The 20,487-nt window shown below is 36.6% G+C and overlaps 1 long non-coding RNA gene across 2 annotated transcripts in view; it reads right to left on the reverse strand.

Moving 5' to 3' along the window:
- Positions 1-10,167: 10,167 nt before the first annotated feature.
- Positions 10,168-20,487, reverse strand: part of LOC141795364 (uncharacterized) — a 71,141-nt gene continuing 60,821 nt past the window's right edge. For both annotated transcript variants that reach the window (XR_012598591.1, XR_012598590.1), the window contains one exon: positions 10,168-10,827. This is a non-coding gene — a long non-coding RNA (uncharacterized LOC141795364). The remainder of the gene's footprint in view (positions 10,828-20,487) is intronic.

Consider the following 20,487-nt stretch of genomic DNA (forward strand, 5'->3'; position numbering starts at 1 on the left):
AGTCTCCAGGCCTAATCATTATAATTGATTGTTATAATAGTTGAGTAAAATGTGATTTGGCATCAACACCTGGAGTTTTTTATTCCGAAATCCACAATGTTTCAATTTGGTTTCGCTGACTTACTGTTTAACTTGATCTGCTCTGTGAAAACCGATGCATAGTTGAATGAATCAAGCAAATATACAAGTATTGCGTATTAGCTCAGACCCACTGTATCTGAAACACATCTGGAACTCAACTGGCCAGAGCAGGTGGCAATGAACATGCTATGGATCTGGTGAAATTATGCTGACTGTCAGGGTCTAGGTAAGTGAACCCAAAAACACGACAGAGACTGAGTGCTGAACAAATCAGGCTTTATTTTGACAGCATAGCAGGCAGGCAGAGGTATCCAAGAGGAACAGTCAGTGACTGTGGTTACAGTCAGGCAGAAAAAGTTCAATACCAAGTGACCTAGAATGTGAGTGACACCAAAACTGAGTAAAAAAGGCCAAGACAACAATCAGTGAACCCGAGATCTGGAGCAGGCCGGACACTGTCAAGTCTTCAGACCAATATCTCCAACCACTGAAAGCAAAGGAGGAGGACTGTGGGGTTGGGCACTGTGTTAACTGCTACATTAAAAGGTATCTATAAAGTCATTTCATCTGCTTTTAAATGCGTGTTTTCTGTGAACGCTCACCAGATGTCTTTTCCTCTGAAGTGTGGCCAAAGTTTTTTGAAAACATTGATTTCTATGTATTTGTGATCACCTAAATTATGTCCAGTATTTAAAATTTACACTATTGCATATGATTATTGTAGCATCTGGTCGAAATAAGTCAGCTTTACTGATGGTTTACTGTCCTTTATTTTCCGTTTTGTGATGTAAACCAACGTAAGAGCTAGGCAGAAACAAAAGACATTTACGTTTGAGAGCTAGGCACGTTACACTTACTATACAATACAAAACATATACTTCTTCGTATTAAATACCATAAAAAACAATGCACAACACAAAACTTCCTTGTATCAAATTCTCTATTGAGCATACCTTGTACCTACTATCGGCCGGTGCTAAATAAATCACACATTTCTCCTTCAGCCTTATAATCTGTAACGTACTCTTTTTATGTTTCCTTTGAGTGTATTGTTTTTGTGATCACATCTGTTAACGTGAATCCCGTTATTTCCCGTAGACACATTCCTTCAAAATATAATACTCCCAAGTTGTTCTTGACATACATAGAACATACATAGAACATATAGAAAAAATAAACTTCTGCCTTTACAAATTATCATCAAGCCTTTCATATGGTTATTATTAACCATACGCACCATAAATACTTTGGTCTGGAAAAAAAAAAAGAGTTTGGGCTGGAACAATGAATGACTGTTGACTTTTGGTTTCACTCTTGGACTTCTTAGTGAAGGGGGCATGTCTTTAAAATCCACACCCAGCATGATCAAATGTTTTCAGAGAGTCCCAAAAATTCCCAACATGAGTTATTATGTAAAAGATTTTCATTTAAGTGTCCTTGGACAAAGCACTGATCAGCTATCCACTTTTTGTCCTGCTAAGTCTGTCCTGAAAAGAAGCTTTGGTTTCTGGACAAAAGCAAAAGAAAATATCATAATTCTCACATGATTCCACATGTAACACATGAAGACACAAATTTTGACAGTTCATTTCTCCCAAAGATTGAATATATTAGATTAAAAAAATGAAAGAATATTATGTTCCATTTCTATCATAACTTCTCTGCTGAATACTGCTGCTTGATCCACAAAGTAGCTCTAATCAGTGTTACTGAGGTCGGTGGCTGTTGTTAATTTTACCAGGGCATTGGGTACATGGTGTCATAATGAGGCTGAATCCATGCTTGTCTTATCTGGGCTTTAAACCAGCTGAGCAGAAGGCTTTGACCACAGTACAATGTGTGTGTGTGTGTGTGTGTGAGTTTGTTTATGGAAGTTTATGAGTGGTTGGTTGAATGTGTGTATCTGAGCAGCGTGTAGATTTGAATGTGATTGTGCGTACATGTGTGAGGCTGCTCTTAGACATGTCCAGGCGTATTCTCAGTCAGTGCTGCATAGACGCCTGAGGCTCTACACACACACACGCGCACACACACACACACACACACACACACACACACACACACACACACACACACACACACACACACACACACACACACACACACACACACACACACACACACACACATAGACAGAGGACTCTCTATGCAGCTATTGTCCCTTTAAGCAGCACAATGCTAAAGTTTTAATCCTAAAGATTTTAACCTCTAATCTAAAGGTCAACAACACTTTTTCTAAGTCATGGAATAGTTTAAGGATGGCCAATGAGTGACGTCTGCTGTGTTACTTTATTGTTTTTCTCCAGCAAGCTGTCATCACATCATTAAATGTGATCTTGCAGACTAATAGTTTTGTAACAGTGTGTCTGACATGAACTTTTTGTGCAGTGTGTTTCAGTAATTATACTCTCACAGAAACAAGACTCTACACAGAGGCTTGGCACAGGTTCACAGTTTGTTGGCTTACTGATGAAATTTATCGTCAGGTTTCAGTCAGTGACAGTCTGTCATAAAAGTTTAATTCATAGAAAACATTACTAAACAGCTGACACAGGGTATTGATCCTTTTTACCCAAAAAAACAAGCTCTTTTACCAATTCTATAAGAAGTATAGATGAATGTATGAATTCTGGATTTATAAGATGTAAGTTTATCCTCAGTGTTGTTAATAAAAGTATTTTTGTTTATCAGTTTAATCTGCATACACAGAGGCAAATACAATCCATGCAAGCAGTTTGTGTAAGCTTCAAGTGTGTGAAAAATGTGGTGTGGGTTTTGATTTTCTTCCTCTCAGCACAGCCCTCTGTAGGTGAGCAGCCTCACAACAAATGGTTCCTGAGTAAGACGACTGAGCGTTAATTCTGTACGGATGCTTTTGTTGGTATGAATAAATATGAACAAATGATAACTTTTAATAAGTTTAACAAATTCAATAGACAGTAAATTATTTGTTGATTTGACATAAAAGAAGACTAGTCACTGAATTTATCACTGACGAGGAAAAGTGTCATAGTTTCACATCAGGGAGCGGGATTTGATTTCTCCAGCCAGGAGAATCTGAAGTGGGCTCTTGCATGTTATCCCTTATGAAAGAAAAATATATGTACCAATATATATTTTTAAATGTATTGTAATATATTATTGATATATTATGATATACATGGAATAATATATAGAGGGCACATGTACAGTATATTATATATTCATGAAATATATTGCAATGTATTGCAAAATACACAAATGATTGCCGCTTTCCATATATTGCAATATATTGGAAAATATAAATAATAAATCTCATATATGGGAATATATTACCTAATATATGACATGATATTTTCCAATATGCTGCAATATATTTTTCTTTCGTAAGGGATGGCAAAGACACAGTGGAGACAAGAGGAGTAAAAAGGGTGACCAGCATAATTAACTGAGTGAGGAGTTATTTAAAGCTTAAGAGTAACAGTAAAAAGGCAGAATACTGGCAAAACATGTCCAAATTCTCAGAGCCTTACACAAGACAGAGTCAGGGAATTACCTTGCTAGAGTTGTGGAAAATTCTGGAGATGATATCTGGCTTTGGGCCTCCTGAAGATACGTCCTGGCTCAACCCAAGGCTTCTATACTGAATGCTCTTCTGATTTAAGTTCAGGCCTTAAAAAAGGACGCAGATTCAAATCAGAAGACAGAGTCCAGTCGATACTGCGTCCAAGGAACTATATTCACACATGCATTCAACAAAGCCAGTAAATTTCAATCGGCAGGATTCTAATTGAAGAAAAAATGCAAATGAGATTCTTTTTTGGCTCTGTTTTCACACGTGCTCTTTAAGAGACCCGTTTTCACAAATTGCTGACTTGGCATTTTTTAAACAATGTTATTTAGGGCTTCATGTGGTAGGGGCTCATTTACACACGCTGTTTTAAGGCTTAAACAAAGAAAAAGATCATTGCATGTCATATTTGAACTCCCTTTCACCATTGTTAATTCCCCTTCACCAGCATTCAGCACTCATACTGAACTCCCTTTACCAGCATATCTGGACTTGCTAGGGTCAACACTTAGCTCAGAAGTAGAGACACCTGGCTCTGAGTCTCCAGCTCTGGGTGCGCTCAATATTTTCCTTCATCTACACAACAGCTTGGGGCTTGTGCAGGTGCAATAGCCTGTCCGAGAATTTTGAAGCCTCAAAAGAGAAAAGTTTGTAGTTAATAAAGAGGCAGTAAGTGCAAACCTTTGGAGAAAAATCTCCATGCTAGCAGTACAGTTTAGGATTTAGGATTGAACGCTAATGGCATTGCTAGTTTTGCTGCTGGTTTGGACTTGTTGTTAAATTACACTTGTATCCCAAGAAGTCAAATCAATAAGACACTAGAACCACAAAATCATTGTCACCCTATTTTAAACATGATGTTCAGGGGAATCAAGGCACAAGTTGTAAAGAAAGTGTTGGCATGTGTTTCAAGAGGTCACTAAAACAAAGCAAACAGGAAGTTGTATGAGCTCCACTTCAATTCTCAAATTTTCTGTAAAGTGCAGGTGTTCACATATTTTTTTTTATTCTCTAAAATTGGAAGGGAGTATTCAGTAGATGACAGGAGACAGAGAGTTGATAGTGCGTCAGCAGAGTAAAGAAAACAGCCTCAGTGCCAGAGTACACGTGAGGCACATCTTGATGAATATCTGTTTACACTCTCCTTATCGTCTCTGACGTCTGCAGGGAAAACACTCCAGTGACTCATCTCTACCTGGGAGTTATGTTACAGTAGCTTCACCTGGGTCATCTACCTGCCTGTCTTTATATCTCCACGCTGGTGCTGCACCTGGGCTCAAGTGAATTATTAACTGGTTCCTCCACTTGTTTCAAGGAGAACTTCATGAGATAGCACAAAGGAAGAATTTTTTTTTTTACATCGTAAAATATTCAGAAGCAGGTCAGCCACAAAATGAGAGCGTGTGCATGTGATCTGGAAATTATTTTAGACAAAGAAACTGCTTTCAGTGCCACACCTCATACTGAAACAACTCAAGGTTTTTTAAACAAGTGACAAGTTTAAATTTTATTCTGCAAGAAAGATGTCAGACTAATAAATATAATATAAATATACTAATGATAATAAATAATAATAATAAATATACTAATAAAATATATGCATTAGTTTTGCAGTTGAAGAAAATTATTCCATCATTGAAAGTTTCTTTTTTTGTTTTTCTCTTGTCACCAGAAAGAAAACAGAAAATCCCCATAAATTATTTGTACTGTTTCTGTTTCCCTCCCCCTTCATGGTAGCAGTGTGCCAGCAGGAGGTAAACCCACAGATGTGTCAGAGTATATGTGAAGCTAGCTGATATGCTTTTGTGATATGACAGTGGGGACTGCCTTTTCTTCTTTGTAATGCTCCCATTAATCAAAAAAGATGAAAACAACTTTACAGTGAAATGTGAGCTGTGTATAGAAGAACAATATTGTTTTAGCTGCTGAAGACTCAACTTTGGATCTGAAGAAGCATCTTCAAGCTTGGCATACACTGAGAGGTCCGCCCCCCGGAAACATGCCAATAGAAAGACAGAGGCAAAAAAGGCAACACGGAGATGCTTACAGCTAAGAGGACAAGAATATGGCTTCTGCTAGTGCTTTAGTAGTGTTCAACCTCCCTCAGTTTTTTACAGAAACAAATCCTGCTTCTCTCCCCGAGCTCGCAAATACCTTGTTTCTGCAACATTTTTACCTTTGCTTGATTACGGTGATGTTCTGTACATGACAGCTGCAACTAAATATCTACAGTCCTTGAACACTGTCTATCACTATGCACTGAGATTTGTCACTGGCTGTAGCAGACTCACCCATCGCTGTGATCTCTATGCCAAGTCTGGTTGGCCATCGCTGAGTGTCCGCCGGTACTTACACTGGTTGACTCTCATTAATAAAGCTCTACTTGGCCTAGTTCCAGCGTACTTGAGTATACTTCTGCAAAGATCTAAACGCCGCTACTTCTTACGCACCGGTGACATCATTCACCTGATCGTCCCCTGTGTCAGGACAGAACAGGGGAAAAAAGCTTTCAGTTATGCTGCCCCATCAGCATGGATTACCCTCCAGTCTGATTTTAAAATGTCAGAGCTTATACCATTGGAGAACTTTCGCTCTATCTTGGCTGACAGACATTGCGAGACCTTGGAACAGTGCTTGTGTTTTTAAAATTGTACTATAAAGTTGTGATTGTGACTTCCTCTGCTGCACTTTATATGTCAATCTTTGTCCTTAGTTTTTGGCTGCTCTATCATATTGTTTATTGTTTGTCTGTTATTTGTTGTGACGTGTGCTGTTGACCTCTTGGCCAGGTCCCCCTTGTTAAAGAGATCTCGATCTCAATGGGTCTTTTTATCTGGTTAAATAAAGGTTAAAAAAAAAAAAAAGTTTTAAGCATTGACCTAGTGCACTGGTTCTCTGTTTGCATGTTGAACATTAGCATCTGCTGTGCTTTAGTGTGCTGCTGCCCAGATCACTGCCAGATTGTCACCATTACAGAGAGCTATAGAGATTATGGGCCTTATGAGATACCTGTAGAGATGACAGTTAATAAACTACTAAGGTAGACCTACAGTTTGCTACACGGCATCTGGACAGTAAAACTGATATGCATAACAAGTTGGAGTTTCAGCACAGCTTAAAATGTGTTTGTTACTAGATAGATAGATAGATAGATAGATAGATAGATAGATAGATAGATAGATAGATAGATAGATAGATAGATAGATAGATAGATAGATAGATAGATAGATAGATAGATAGATAGAAAATACTTTATTTATCCCAGAGTTAATAGTTAATGGCACTAATATTGTGACCTCATCAGTTATTTTTATGACTAATATTGCCTAATACTTGCTATCTGTGACATTGATGCAAAAAAATGCAAATGTGTTGCAAAACGTTGTCTTCACCCACAGGCCGTACAACTCCTGGCACTCTGAGATTTTGAGCATGTTTGAAAAGTTCATGGACACACTGACATCAAAGTTAGCTAGAAAAAGCTTACTGCTTGTTGAGCTGAGTTATACACACAAGTAAATTGAGAACACAATGTGATGAATAGGACACTGCAGCTCAAGACAAGGGGAAGGTAACACACAGTGTAGCTTACTCTCTGTCACTGTACATCCAGCCCCCCAAAACTGAGAGAATAGTGTTTTTTAGAAATGTGCCGAGGATGAGGATGCACTTTCTCCACAGACCTATGCTACCCTACCACTGATAAGTACAATGTTAGAACTTTATTATCCAGACAACTTGCAAAAGTTTTCACGTTGGCACAGAAAAACAATACTGGTAGTTGAACTTCACACAGTACAAAATATTTTGAGTACTTTGTTTTGAAGAAAAAAAAAACTGATACTATACTTTATTTTTGAACTTTAAAAAGTCTCTACAGGGATGATTAATTTATACATCTCATATATCATTTTACAATTGGACAGGGCCAGTCTTGGAATTACCACATTACTGGATGTTTTCAGTCTTGATGCTTTCCTATGACTGCCAGTGTGTGGAAAAATAACTTCAAAATGTCAATCAAATATCAAAATCTAGTGTTTAGATGAAGCAAGGTTTTGCAGCGTCTTCTTATTTGAAGTTTGTAGTGTCTTGTACTTCTGTTGGTAGAAGCCAAAAGCAAAACATCCTCAACCACATGTTCACAACAGTACAGCTAACAAGACACTTAGTCACCCAGGCTAGCAGAGGTAGAAATACAACTGTTAATAGCTTCTTATGCTAATGCAGGTATTCCATTTGACACTTCATAAATAAAGAATGATGAACTAACATGATGCTAAATTATTCTATTTGATTGGGTCAGTGTTTTGAAATAAAATGAAATTTGCTAGTTACACTGATATGCTTCACAGATGGGTGTAAAGCCATTGCTAATTTTGATATCTTGTCTCTAGCAGAGCAGTTACACTATAATTACAATAATGGAAATGTTACCAAAAAGAGATATAATTAGATGTAAATAAAAAAATTCTACAGTTTGTAAAAAAAGCAAATACTACCACCAGTAATAACCACCAAAAGCTTCCTGGTTTTAAGAACTATATTTTGGTGATGTCATCATTTCTTATAGTCAGAATTCTTCTGCAGAAGTTTCCACAACAGACCTGAAATCCAGGACAAGGCACTGACTGAGCGGCACAGCTTTATAGGGAGACAAATATATCTCCCCTCCTCCTCCTCCTCCTCCTCCTCCTCCTCTCCTTTCTCTGACTCACCCACTCTGTCTTGCTCACACGCAGCCGTTCCTGTTCACTCTTTGTCCCTCTGCTTCCAGTTCACATGCTGCCTCACACAAACACAGACACACACCCTGCTGCGGAAGTTTTTTTTCCTCTATCACTCTTGATCTTTTCTCCTTTTTTTCAGGCTGCTGATGTTGAAAGCTTGAATCAGAGGCCTCAAATTATCTGAAGGCCTGTCTTTAGCTTGCTCCCTTCTACAGTAGATGTATTAAGTAACTTGTAGACCCCGTATTAAGACCAAACAGGAGACACTAAACTACTGGTCTCAACATTCAATCATCATGCTTTTTGTGTTTAGGACAGAACAAGTGCTGGAACTGTTTACATTTGTGTTTTTCCTTTAGATGACAGTATGAAGTCAAACCAATCTGTATAATGGATTTCCCTGACAGCTGCAGTTACTAATCATGAAAAACTATTACCAAAAAGAGGGTAAGATGACATGCCAAATGTGGCATCTAATGTCAGGGTGTTACATCAATGATGTTGGTTAAGTCTGAAAATTTAAGTTGGTGGATGGATGAAAGGCAAATATAAAAAATATCAAATCTGTATTTGTGTGGTTGGGTTCATGGTGACCACTGAGGCCAAATGTTGACTGAAATGCCAGATCTGTCTGATGTGTTTGATCCTTAGAAGCTCAAAAGCTTCTCCTTAATGATAATAATACATTCAGTCCATCTCAGGACAAAGATTAAATCACTACCCTTGGGGGTAAGAGGTTTTTGAAAAATAAGTCTCACGTCCTGGATGCAAGTTGTCTTTGATAAAAATTTTGAAGTTCAATATCTGGAGGGTCATTAGTCATGGACTCTAACTCTAAAACCTGAAGACAATTGTTTGAATACATCTTTTTTTTTTTTTTAAGTACTTTCATAATGTTTGATAACTTCCTGTTAAACATGTTATAACTTATTATCAAACCTCCTAAACACATAATTAATTCTCAAATGCAAATGCAACTCCAGAGACAAACCAATCATATTCATTGTGTCAAATCAATCCATGGCAAAAAGTTTAAAACATTCACCCACTGCCTGTTTACACTGTGGTATTATACATTTACATCTCATGTTGGTCTTGAAAGTGGTGGAAGTAATGAATAATAAACACCTGGCTGCGACAGACTTAGTGTCATAAGTTCAGCTTCCCTTGCAACAAGACTGACACATACTTTGCTCCTGCATATCAACTAGTGTCAATTTAACATGTGCATAGGGGTGGCTCTATGACCATGTTGTTTCGCCCTTCGCCTTGACCTACATCAGTAGATTTACCACAGATATACAGTCATACCCTGTCTTGGCTATGGGTGCAGATAAAAAGGGACATCCCAGCCCAGTGTGTGTGCAGCCTCTATGGCCTGTTGTCTCACTAAAGCCAGCTGTCCTCAGTACCCTCCAGGCCCTGATGACTGCTCTGAAAGCTAACACAGCTTTCACCACATAGTAAATGAATCATTACAACTCTTAATTCAAACCAATGGAGTCCAGGCTGTTTCATTAAACACCACAAAGATCAATATATCTCTGAGGAAGACTAATTTTCAAGATTTTTAACAGTGAAAAACAGCTTCTAAAACCCTAAAAAGTGAACATCATGTTACAAAAATAAGAGAAGATCCATCTCTAAAACAACTTAAAACCCCTTAACCTCAAGAAATTAAAATATCCCAGGGTATTATTCGGTCCAAAATCTACTATTAGACAAATTACACCAAAGCTTCAAAAGTTTTAAAAAAAAAACTTTACTGATTATACTTCAAAGTACTAAAAAAGAACAGTTTGACTGTGAAAGAAATGAGAACAGAAATACAGTTAAGAAAAAAAAGGGTTAAATTTGGTGTACATTTTTTAAAAAGTCAATCAAAGCCAACATTTGGTTAAAATCACAAGAAAAAAACTCTAAATGCTTGAAGGCTTGTGAGCCAGAGAGAAAAAGACTTGTATCAGCACCTCCTGTTAGTTCCCTAACTTCTCACTTTAGTATGGAAATACACTTTGTTTCTATAAATAAAGAAGACTCCACAGGGGAAGTAGTTTTTTACTTGTGTGTTTTTGCTGTGTGCACCACTAGCTGGGATTTCAACAGTGTCAGCATAACTTCAGAGTGTGTGGAGACTTTGCATCTGAATTAGCCCACAAGCCAGAAAGCAGCCAAAAGAAACCTCACCCACTACCAACCACCTGCAGGTGTTTTATGTTCATCTGTGGCAAAGTGACAATATAAATCTCTCCTCAAACTGTCTTGATTTTTTCCTCTTTCAACATTTGGGCGCAGTATTTGCTGAGGCAACTCCACAGGGGTAACTTCTTTGGCCAAGAACCAGCAGCTGCAAACCACAGTACAAAGGCACCGGCTCTCCTGCCGCTGCCTGTGGTAACCGCTCACCAGCCTCCTAGTCTCATGATGATGATGTCAAGACCCCAAAGTGACTCAGCAACATATACGCTGGAAATGAACAAGAGAAAAACACTGTAAGGCTGCAGGAAAAGAACTCACAAATGAGAAGTGATAAAGTACATGCAGGAAACTTTGTTTGCAAATCAGAAAACGTTTAGTGGTACTCAGGTGGCATCATAAAGCAGATTACAGGCCTGGTGTAACACATTAAAAACAACAGGCTAGAGCAGACACAATGCAGCATAATACCCCTTCAGCCTTTATAGCCTACAAATAAAGCTTTATTTTCGTAACAGAGCTGCAGGGAATGGAAACATTACAATGCCTAAAAATAACGCCACTGAAGGGAACAACTTGGATTTATTAATGCTCCTTGGGTCATCTTGTGTATTCCACAGGTGCCATAACAGACTAAAAAATTTAAATTTAACATTTATTACAGCTTTGGGTGTCAAAACAGTGCAAAGTGCATAAACATATCAAAATCAGGCTACTTTAAGGGTTGATCTATAAATGGCACAGCTAATGTTGTTGAACAAGCATCAGAAGCTGGAGTGTGTTAAAAGTCCTACTTTCACTCAGATCTATTTCTATCACAGATTTTATGGAAACAAGCAGCTCAAAGCGTATCTTAGAGCACAAATAACAAATGACTACTTTATCAAAATCTTCTTGCATCATCTTCATTGTCTAACAAGTCATCTTAGTCCTCTCTTTTAACCGGCCAGAGCAAAGTTTAACAGATGATCTTGTGACCTGGCTTCTGAATTAAAACACTTAGGGATAAACTCATCAGTCTCTCCTAAACTTCAAGATGAATTTAAATTCAATTGTAGCTCAAGTCTCATTTGTTTTCATAGCTATTACAAACTGACAAAAACAAACAAACAAAAAAAACAATACAAACAGCAGCTTGGCTAAAGTAAAGGTGCAATTTCATTCCTACACATATTCATTTGATTCAACATCTCCGTACAGTGTTAAACATTGTGCAGCAACCTGCTGAAGCTCCCAGAAAGCTGTTAACTCAATGCACACACTCATACACACACACACACACACACACACACACACACACACACACACACACACACACACACACACACACACACACACACACACACACACACACACGTTATTATTCACCCATTATTTTTCTACCCATTTGTTTCTTGCTATTAAGTTTTCCTGAGGGACTTTTCTTTGATGAACATTTCTGTACTGTATATGCTGCAGAACAAATATCACATGTTGTTTTTGATTCTATTTTTGATGGGGTTCTTTGCATTAACGCCTACAGACAAATAAGCTCCTTTAGAGTTACTGTATCCCTATAGACTGCGATATTAAAAGACAAATCCCAGTTTTAAATATTACGTTATATTAAAAAGTGTTATAACTTTTTGCCCAAAATGTAATAATAATAATAATAATAATAATGATAATAATAATAATAATAATAATAATAATAATAATAATAATAATAATAATAATAATAATAATAATAAAATAATAATAATAATAATAATAATAATAATAATTATTATTATTATTATTATTATTATTATTATTACTATTATTATTATTATTATTATTATTATTATTATTATTATCATCATCATCATCATCATCATCATCATCATTATTATTATTATTATTATTATTATTATTATTATTATTATTATTATTATTATTATTAAACATTTTATTTGTGAGCGCCTTTCATGACACTCAAGGTCCCATTACATAGCAAAGTATAGTTTCATAAAAACAAGAACACAATCAATTACATTAAAAAAACAACAAACAGCAGAAGTGAGGATGGCGTGGTCAAACCGGAAAGTCTAAATGAAACAAATGAGTTTTAAGATGTGACTTGAAAGTGGTGAGACAGGCAATGTCCCGGATGGTTTGAGGGAGATAGTTCCAGAGACGGGGGGTAGCACGGCTGAAAGCTCGGGACCTGATTGAAGAAAGGCGGGCATGGGGTGTAGAAAGGAGTATGGAGGAAGAAGATCAGATAGTCCTGGAGGGTGTATTAGTGTGAAGGAGATCAGGAAGAAATGTAACAAGAACTTGTTTTATTACATTTTGGGTTGTTCTAACTTATTTGTCTCTAACATGCTCCAAGTAGAGGAAATTGACAACAACAACTGGCAGTACAGATCTTTTTCTAAATTTAAACTGCGTCGCACTGAGGTACAGGTAAACCATATAGCAGGTAAACTATGTAGCTCATTTGGCAAGGAGCAAAAGTGAACCTCAAACACTTTAGAGTCTAAAAAGCACTTACAAAGCTGAGAGATGATCAAAGTCTGACCAAAAGAAAAGGTTTCACAGCTTCTTAAGAAGTAACATCAAACAAGCTTGCTCAGAGTTAGCCAACAAAGCTAAAGGCTTACTAACCATTCCTGCTTTTTTATGACTTCAGATATACAGCACAGAAGTGTCAGCTTGGCCTGATTTGCAACACACATGCAGGTCTTGTTCTGAATAAAGCTCACTGTCTCAACTTAGAAAGCCACGTTTTACACATTAATGCAACTTATGCATGGTTTCATGACTGAATGAATTTGGCTGTGCAGACACCTCTGGTACCTATAATGTGGGATACTCAGTAGATTCACCACATTTTGTGTGTCCAGCTTTTAGGGCTTGTATCCTAAAGTCAACTTGACCGCACAAACTTATCAACAGTTGAGTATCTATGAACATATGGAGAAAGTTCAACCTCAAGAGAGCCCTGAGGGTAGTTTTTTTATAGTATAAGTTATAAAGTAGGCTGTGTTTTAGTGGATACAATAACAGATGTTTTATTTACTCTCTTTGGACTCACTAAAGTAAATTGGCTAAATCTAAAATGAGTCTTTTTGATAATAATTGTAAATTGCACCAGTGTGAGCTCAAATTCCTGAAACAGTAATAGAAACAAACATAATTTACCTTTTCAGATCAGCTTTAAAGAAGAATAATAGGGGGTCACTTTGATTTGACCACCCTCTGTTGAGTCATGATGGACTCAATCTGCCCAGCGTAAACAGATTAAAGCAAAGTGTTTGACTTTGAAGTGCTGCCTCCCTGCTAGAATAAAAGCTCCTCACACTGCTGGCTCTACTACAGACAATCAGACCTGCTCCGTAGAGCTTTTGGTGTAATCTGCCACAGATGCTTGCACAGACTAAACTCATAGCAGATGATACTCTACTAAGTTTACACTCAGCATGTAAAAAGAAAAAAAATCACGCAAGATTTGCTGAGCAAAAAGGTGCATAAAGACAGTGATGTCTTTATTCATTTATTTATTTATTTTAGCTCATTTGACCAGGGCACATCCTATCAAGTTTGTACATTAATGTACATTTTGAAATTGAGGCATCACAAAAATTGGCTAAGTGGATAAGCAACGATTGTGGATTGAATAGCTTGCATTTGTTTTGTTAAGGCATGTTGATATGTAATTCACATTGTTGCTTTGTAATACGTTTTTTTTTTGTTGTTGTTGTTATAGTTGCTGTTTTTTTTGTTTTTTTTTACCTGAAACAAGTTATGTAAAACTGCAAGGCAATACTGTCTGTTATTGCCAAGGGGCAACATCAGGTTCGTAAAAATGAAGCCTACACAGAAGTGCTATAAGTTGCTGTTCATTGAGAATCCCCTTGAGGCTGGCTGCAGAAAGACCGGAAGTCACGTACACACCCAGCCACAAAAAAAGACTTTTACCAAATGAAATGGCATATTCACAGCCTGGTTCAAGAAACAGCTTGGGTCTGAAACACTGATTTTACTATCGACACACACTGTATGGTGAGTGAATTTTTTTCTAACTGCCATTTAGAAGTTATGAGGATTGTTTTACTGTCCAATCAGAGACACAGCTCAGGTCACGTTACTGACGAGAGCCATTTTGCTGTTTGGAAGAAACTCACAGCCAGCGTCATATCAAATGTGGCTGCATCTGCGGACACTACGTCCATGTTTTATACCAAGAGCCACAAAAATTACAGTGGTACTACAAAGAGCCACACCACACGTGTGACATAAAATGAAAATCGATACATTTCCAATTTTCTAAGCAAGATTGAGTGGGTTTGTAAGCGTGTTTAAATTTGTACTTGGAGCCGTGTCAAAGACAAATTTCTGTTTTCACTGCAGAAGAGACAAAGTTCCATCTATCTATCTATCTATCTATCTATCTATCTATCTATCTATCTATCTATCTATCTATCTATCTATCTATCTATCTATCTATCTATCTATCTATCTATGAGCAACTGAGAGGAGCACAGAAGAGAAACTGAAACTTAAGTATCAAGGTCATCTATCAAGTCTTGAACAATACTGATCCTAACGTTGGCATCAATATATCAATCTAATAATCTAGTATTTTAGATTGATTGTCAAACCACAACCCAGAACAATATATTTATATATATATATATATATATATATATATATATATATATATATATATATATATATATATATATATATATTGATAAATGGATCGAAGAGCCACACGCCAGGCAAAGAGCCACATGCGGCTAGCAAGTCGCAGGTTGGCCACCCCTGATTTATACAGTCTATGGTTACAACACACTTCAAACCAAACACGTTAACACTTTATTTTAATAGTCCATCTGTTGACATTCAAGAAGCTATCTGCAGATAAGTAGTTGCATATAAACTGAGTGTCAGTTTATGTATTACGAGATGAGTCAACAGACATACAGAAGGTGAATTATAAGTGATATGTAGTTTCATATTAACAGTTTATCAGTTTTATTTAACAAGACTAATCAATTCGTCAGTTGAAACGCTTACCACAAAAAGGAAAAAGTCAAGCTGCCTCTGGTTTTCCCTCGTGGGGTCTTTTTCACAATTGTACAGTTGTTTGGGGAAATAATAAGTATAAGTTTACTGAAATGTTACCGTAATTTTGTGTGCCTACTGAGTATGTTTTGTAATTCACAGAAATGAGCTTTCCTCCTCTGATATGCAGTTGTGCAAAACTTGTTTGTGTTTGTAGTTTGTAGAGTTTGAACTGTTGTCAATTGTTTTTCACTATAATTGGATACCAAGGTAAAAATAGTTTTGGATTTGTCATTATAGTTTAGTTAAAGTTAGTTTTGACATTTTATTTTCCATTACAGTTTAGTTTTAATTAGTTTTGGAGCGGGCATTCTAGTTTTTATTTAGTTTTGATTTTTGCAACAAGGCTTAGTTTTAGTTTAGTTTTAGTTTAGTTTTAGTTTAGTTTTAGTTTAGTTTTAGTTTTTCATACCTTATTAACCAGGTGCAGGATGCAAAAAGGTCAGAGTAAATATTTTGTCATACTGTTTATTTTCAAGTCCAACACAGTGCTCACTGCTCAGTCAATGCTGATACTTAAATGTTGGCTGCTGCCTTAAACATATGAAAATAATATAAACTTGGTATAAAAAATATAAGCATCAATTATATAAAATAATGTTGACATGAATTAAATAAAAATAATATTGACATAAATTATAAAAAAAACAATATAATATGAGCTTCAATAAATAAAAACTTGGAATCTGTAACAATTAGACTATTACAGATGCTCTGATTCATTGCTCCTCTATGTTTCGTTGCAGCACAGCTCACAGCCAGTCAGAGCAGTAAACAAGCTCGTCCCAGTACATCGCTATGATGGTGCTGTGCGGCACTGAAAACTGTTGTAAAATTGGTTGGGAAAATGTGTCGGATTGATTTAAATCCTAAAGGCTATTAATATTGTCAAATACTATAACTAAGGGAATTTTGTCTATCATTTTAGTTCGTTTCAGTTAGTTTTGTGAACACAAGATACAGTTTTAGTTTACTTATTTTTGTTTTCTTGTCTAGTTTTTATTAGTTAGAGTTAACAGCAATGTATTTTAAATTTTATTTTTCGTTTTTAGTTTTGTTTTAGTTAACTATTACAACCTTGTTGGATAGTCCTAACCCTGGTCTGCAAATGCTTAGTCGAGAATGCCAAGTGATAGTTGGAGATTTGTTGACTTTCAACTGACAGATTGGTTCAGAGTAGCAGAATATCAATTTACAAGAAGAAGATGATAATCCACATATAGTGGTATGTCAAATAACAGCCTGTTAAAAAGAAAGAGTTGGGAGACGATTTTTATAAAAGTTTGAAAACCTTGAAATGCACCTGCATCTGTTGAAAAATTATGTTGAATATCTTCTGAAAGTTGTCGAGTTTCAACAGACAGACTATCAAAATATGGTGTTACCTAAAATCCTAATACAGTCTTGTAGTTCTCATCAGTTTCTGAGTTTGATTTTTTCAAAGCATGTTACATGTGGCCAACTGTTCCCAAACAAAATGAAAATGGTTTGATACAATTACTGATATAGAAGCAATACACATCCACAGGATTAGCACTAAATTATATAAATGTACTTGATACACATCTAACAACCATCTTCATCAAGACAAATCTCTCCAGCTCAGCGTTACAAAGGTGGGCAGTGTGATTGAGGACCTTGTTACAAGCACTAAAAGATAAATTACATTCTTCCATTTATAACCCAGCGTCTTCCCTCACACCCTACAGCTATTCACCAAGACCACACCAGACAGTTTGAAATGTCCCAGCCTCGCTGACTGTTAATCATTCTGTTAAGAGCTCAGGAGATGAATTAGTGAACCGCCCTTTCTAAGTGGAGGACCACTTAGTTTCCCACTCAGCACAGTGATGAAAAAAGATGCTTCAGTCACATTGTGGGTGTCTTTACTGACAAATTTCACACAAGAAGCTGATTTATTTGTTTAAATAAACAAGTAATAAACAAATCAATCAGACTGCAGTCAGTCTGAGATCCAGATCATTTAAAAATACACATTTAGAAGATCAACCCTGCTGCAACCTCTTTTTCACCAAGCCTAACAGCCTCAAACAAGCAGTTTTTTCTTTATACACTCCAAAATAACATAAAAGTGGAGAAATAATGTATTGAAAAATGTTGCTCTTTTACTGCTGTGATTTTTTCCACAGAAAGACAAAGACACATTACTACGATGGAATAATTTATGAAAGGGACAGGACCAGATGAACTCGTCTGATTGATGAGACTGTGCTTTATCTTCCTGCTTGATAAAGTGGGTCTGCATTTAGTTCCCTCTGAAGAACATTTATCCCCGAGTGCAGGAGATCACGATGCTTTTAAAGCCCATAGCTGGCTATGTATAGATACAGCAACGGTCCTATGTCAACAATTTTAATATAGATACAATAGAGTAAAAAGTTCTTGAAGTTTAACAAAGTTTGTTTATTATCTTGGATATGTTAAATGTGACAGAATATAGATCAGGAAGAGTGGAGAGGACTTAAATTTATAGGCTTGTGTGAGACAGTGTCGGTAAATATTTTAATATTTAAGACATGAAAAATTGACAAAAGCTGGAGAGTCATATTACTTTGTTAAAAGCTGAATTCCTTTGCACATCATCTACAGATCTGAGAATAAACAAACGTTTAAATAAGTTAAAAGGCAGTTTTATCTGTGTTAAAGACAAATCTTAAACCTAAAAAAATAACACATTGTTAGTCAAACGCTAACCTTGTCGTCACACAAAATGTATAGATTTTATTGTAATTTTTAAAGCAAATGAGTCCAGCTGGTGTAACGAGTCAGAACGGTCCACTAAGGAAGCATTAGTCTTCATGTGCTGAATGACTAGAATATAATGCTGCAACAAAAGGAAACTTAAGTCACAAAGCTAATACATCTTATTACTGTATTCTACCTCCAAATTATATGTAGCATGCATGTTTGCATGTTTAAACTGACTGACTTATTTATGCAGTGAGTGCTGTGGAAATGAAAATAAATTGTAATTAAGTCGAGGATCAGAGGTTACGCCATAGGTTTTCTCCACTCCATAAATCAGTTGATGATTCATTTTGGGTGAAAGGAGATTAACCAGTTTGATGTATGAGTGGATGTTCAATCTTGTCGTCCTGGTTGATGGAGGAACCTGCGTCAGAGCACAGCAGGTTTAAGAGTACTTAACACCAGCTGTATGTATTGGCAGGAGATCAAAGGTGGAGACAAGGGACCTGAGCAGCAGATCAGTCATTCTCCTGACTAAATGCTCTTTCTACAGGGAGGTTTTTGCGTCAGTCAACCATGCTGAATATTACTGTTATTAAGTTAATTACCCTATACAGCCTTAAGGCAAAATCAGTTGTTCTCAAAATTTTGACTTTATTTCAAATATTTAAACTCTGTTCTCTCGGTGTATAGTGAAAAAATCTTGGCCCCCTTGTAAATTTTGTAAACCCTGGACATAATAGTCTTTTGTAGGATGTAAACTGGTTTACTGGTTCTTGTCTTTTTTTTTTTGTCCATCTTCAGGGGACTTTAAATTTATCTATCTAATATTATATTATCCACTGCAAAGTGATCCCACTCGTAACATGTTTAAGCTCTTCCACTTCCAGTGAACACATGGAGGTGTTTTGAAGAGATTTCAAAGACGATCAAAGCGTCTGAAGACATAAGATCACTTTTTTGAGAGGGAATGCAGGGCAGAGAAAAGGAAAATACATTAAAACACAATATAACATAGATATATTAAAACTTTCAATAAATGTTGCTCTACAGCAGTGCTTCTCAATTATTTTCTGTTACGACCCCCCTCGCAAGAAGAAAACAATTTGCGCCCCCACCCCACCACCCACTCTCCGCCGCAACTATAAATAGTAGCATTTGTCTATAAAATAGTTATAGGTACACCTCTGCATAACATCGTATCCTTGTTAACATAAAGAAAACAAAAAGAAAGAGATATAGTTCAACTTACAAGAATAACCTTATTAACATTGTTTGTGCACTTTGAGATTTGCCTCCAAATGTAAAGTGCGTTATAAATAAAATTCATTATTATCTATTATTGTTTGTTAGTCTGTAAGAGAAAAGATTTTAAGTGCATCAATTTGCCTGAAATTCAAAAATTAATAATATCCTTGTATAAGCTGTAAACATTTTTGACAGACTTATTGCACCATTTGCTGCTGAAAATAAAATTAAACAAAATCAATAAATAATAACAAATTCAAAAAAATAATTATTGTAATTATTGTAGTACGGCGGAAAAAAAGCATGTTCCCCAGGGTCACACGCGCCCCTCAGCATCGCACCGCGCCCCCCCAGGGGGGCCCCCCCCACTATTTCAGAAGCACTGCTCTACAGTGATTTATTGGTGAACCTATGACATTCTTTGGGTGTCTCCAGTCTTGAGAGATAAAGCTGTTACCAAAGAACTTAAAACTGCAGTTTTTCAAGTCTACACTTGAGGCTGGATGCAGAGGCACTGGAGGCTAGATTCTCATCCATCCCAAAATTAGCCTCATTACAACAATTATTAACATATTTACAGCCTGGTACAAATGATTAATAACTTCATTTTTTTCTGTAATTCATAGTTTTGGTTTTGAGTTATTTTTGGGCTTGTCAGGCCTTTAATTAGAGATGAGAGGACAGTGGATAGAGCAGGAAACAGGGTGAGAGTGGGGGATGAAATGCCGTAAATAGACTAGACTAGACTTATAGGGCCCAGCCTACACTGCACTATTTTATTTATTTATTTATTTTTTTCAGACCATGATTCCGAGATTCACATCAGCCTGTCAGCTGACTTATCTGGCAGGCAGGTACCCTATAAGCGTTAGCGATGATGCT

Source organism: Halichoeres trimaculatus, unplaced genomic scaffold (assembly GCF_033239565.1).
Source record: "Halichoeres trimaculatus isolate MK-OKI-2021-1 unplaced genomic scaffold, fHalTri1.1 fHalTri1_scaffold_8, whole genome shotgun sequence".
Taxonomy (NCBI): Eukaryota; Metazoa; Chordata; class Actinopteri; order Labriformes; family Labridae; genus Halichoeres; species Halichoeres trimaculatus.